Source organism: Pholcus phalangioides, unplaced genomic scaffold, assembly GCF_987345545.1.
Source record: "Pholcus phalangioides strain wild (caught in Gottingen) unplaced genomic scaffold, Ppha-v1.0 ptg000007l_1, whole genome shotgun sequence".
Classification (NCBI taxonomy): domain Eukaryota; kingdom Metazoa; phylum Arthropoda; class Arachnida; order Araneae; family Pholcidae; genus Pholcus; species Pholcus phalangioides.
In genome coordinates this window covers 31,089,532-31,092,897 of record NW_028301600.1, presented here as the reverse complement: position 1 = coordinate 31,092,897, position 3,366 = coordinate 31,089,532, and positions in this window count along the sequence as shown.

The window sequence follows — 3,366 nt, the reverse complement described above, 5'->3', positions numbered from 1 at the left end:
TCGAGCTAAAATTGTAGATTTGTATAGAGCACATGCATCCCCCACACACAGACAGAAAATCCATTTTAAATATATAAATTTATTTCATGGAAAAATTCACCAATATTTGCATATTTGAATCAAACTAAGCACAAAGATTTTTTTTTTATACTAATGTAAAACAGGGTTGCACAACCTCCTGCCGCGGGCCAGATGCGGCCCGTCAAGGCCCTCGATCGGGCCAGCGAAAGTTGTTTTGGTAGAAAAGTATCAATGCACATAATACGATAAATATTTAGGCTGACCATATTTCTTTCATAAAAACACGGGATATCGCCAAAAAGTTGTCGAGGCAAACAAAGCTGTCATTTACAGCCGAAAAATTATCAGAGGCAAGTAAAGTTGCCAGTTACAGGCAAAAAGTTGCTAAAGGTAAGTAAAGTTGCTAAGAAATGTCAAAAAAATTGTTAAAGGCAAGTAAACTTGCTAACTATCGCTGAAATTGCTAAAAATACGCCAATCGCGTAAAATGATGGGTACTGCAAGCCAAAATGTAATTCGCCAAAAAAAAGAAAGTAGGCCTATATATTTGACAAATATGTGAGATGAATATATTTATTTGATTATAACTAATTATGATAGCAGCATAATTACCGGTATTATAATATAATTTATAACTTATAAAGATTATCTTAATTCTTGATTTCAAAAATTTAACTAAGCCATATTGGAAACTGGGGAAAAAACAGAACATTTTATTAAAATATTGGGACGGCCAAAATTACGGGAATGTCCAGTAAAATACGGGTCATGTGATCACCCTTACGGTAAATGTGATAAATCCGGTTATTATGCATAACTGCCGACCATTTTGTCAAATTTGATAAATTTCCCTAAATTAATCACTTTTACTGGCGATTATGCATAGTAGCCTACCTAATAGTCGCGTCGTTGGTAAACATGATAAATCATACTATATGATATACCTACTAGAGGATACATGATATTTCATACATGTAATGTGCCATTATATTAGGGTACAATCGAAAAATTTGTTATCAATATATCGGGGTACGATCGTAAAATTTGCTAAAATTTTTCGGGTCCGACTATATTCATCACTAGAGCCCGGAAGTTTAGGCACTAATAATGTTCGAATTGGGCAGGTAAAAAGGCACTAAAAATTCTTTAAATAGACACTGAAAAACTGTCCTTTTCGCTGGTTCTTACATGCCAAACATAATAGTAAATAAACATTACGAAATACGTATAAGCATAAAGTTTTTTGTAACATTTTTCTAATCGATCTGGCTCATTAAGACAGAAGAAGCACCGTGTTAACCGGTATTTCACTGTATCCGATTATTTTATAAGTAGGTACAACTTACCAGAATCATCATTTATTTTGTAAATTATCGAGAAATTGATTAATACGGCCAAAATTCATGCGTGTAAAATTAGAAAATGCTAGAAAATGCTAAAGTCAAAGATAGATGACGCCCCAAGCCGAGATTATAGTGTTATTTTGCAGGAAAAACGTAACCCCCCCCCCGGAGAAAATTCTGCGTACGCCTATGTTTGTAAGGGTGTTGAAGATTTTGAAAAATGAAAATTCTTTTAAGTTCCCAATGTTAAAAACATCTAAGTAGGCTACTACAGATTCTAAAATTTACGAATAAACATAACAAAAACTATCGAAATTGGCATTTACAGCAGGGAAAAAAAATCAAAAAAGCCATTTTTACGAAAAAAAATCTGAAAAAAAGGCATTTATGGCATTTTGCCTGAACTTCCAGGCTCTATCCATCATACATACATACTAGACTAATTTGGACTTTTTTCATATTTATCAAATTCACCAATTACACTAGGGTAGTATGCATAATCACAGATATAGGCGATAAATTTCAAGTATTTATCAAATTTGCCAACGACACTTGGCTATTATGTATAACCTTCGGTAAGTGATAATTGTTTAGTATTTATCAAATATATCAACGACACTCAGGTAGGTATTGGGCATATTCACCGGTAAAAGTGATAAATTCATCAAACTTACCAAGACGATTGGTAAGCAATAAATCGGATATTATGCATAATAACCGATTTATCACATTTACCGTAAAATATACAAGATTTCTAGCCCGCGAACAGTAGAAATACCGCATATCGGGCCCGCGGACTAAACAGGTTGTGCACCACCTGATGTAAAGGTAGAGCCGTCCTTAGGAGTGTGCGACAGGTGCGGTCGCTCCACTTACGGTTATAGAAGTGAAAGATATATACATACATCAAATATATTTTCAATTCTAGGATTTCTCTTCTCTCATTAATTCTGAATTTTTTCTCCCTTTAATTCTAAATTTTTTTCTCCCTTTAATTCTTAATTTTCATCAATTCTGGAATTTTTTTCTCTCTGAATTTTCATCAATTCTCAATTTGTTTATCTCTCATTATAATTCTGAATTTTCATCAATTCTGGAATTATTTTCCTCTCATTAATTCTTAATTTTCAAATACAACTACAAGGCCACAACAGGCAAAATGCCCATCGAGGTGGGCATCAATTCTGAAATTTCTTTTCTTTGATTAATTCTGAAATTTCTTTTCTTTGATTAATTCTGAAATTTCTTTTCTTTGATTAATTCTGAAATTTCTTTTCTTTGATTAATTCTGAAATTTCTTTTCTTTGATTAATTCTGAAATTCCTTTTCTTTGATTAATTCTGAAATTCCTTTTCTTTGATTAATTCTGAAATTCCTTTTCTTTGATTAATTCTGAATTTTCATTGATAAGTAGCCTGTGCTGTACATATTTTCAGAATTCCTATTTTTCTCGTGATAATGAATGAATCTTTGAATATGCCAATTCGCAGTTCCCAAAATATATAAAATCGGAGCTAAGGTGCCCCGAAAATTATTTTCGCACCGGGCCGCGCGTCTTATAAGGGCGGCCATGTGTAAAGGGTAACAAAACAAAAATCGTTTCGTCAGGTTTTTTTTTTTTTGTACGTTGTCTGTTGAGTGAGTTTGACTCAGATAAAGAGAAAAATGTAGTTTTTGATATAATCGAGAGAAACGACTAAAAAACAAAAACAAAAGCGAGAAGAAGGTGGTTCTAAAACATGCGGCGGAAGATTTTCGCTTCGAATGTAACCGATTGCTGCCGTGAGAAAGAAAAGATAGGAGGTGTTTACATTTAACCCGCTTTTGCCAGTGGCTGCCGGGAAACCAATCGCTGTCAGGAAATGCGCGTGCGACAAGTGGATTCGTTACTTGTTCCACAAAAGAGGCGGGGCTCTCGTTCAGTTGGGGAACGTAATGGTACCTCGCCCGAAACGAACTATGAGGCCATTCATTTTAAAGAAGACAGTGTTCTTCCGTATTC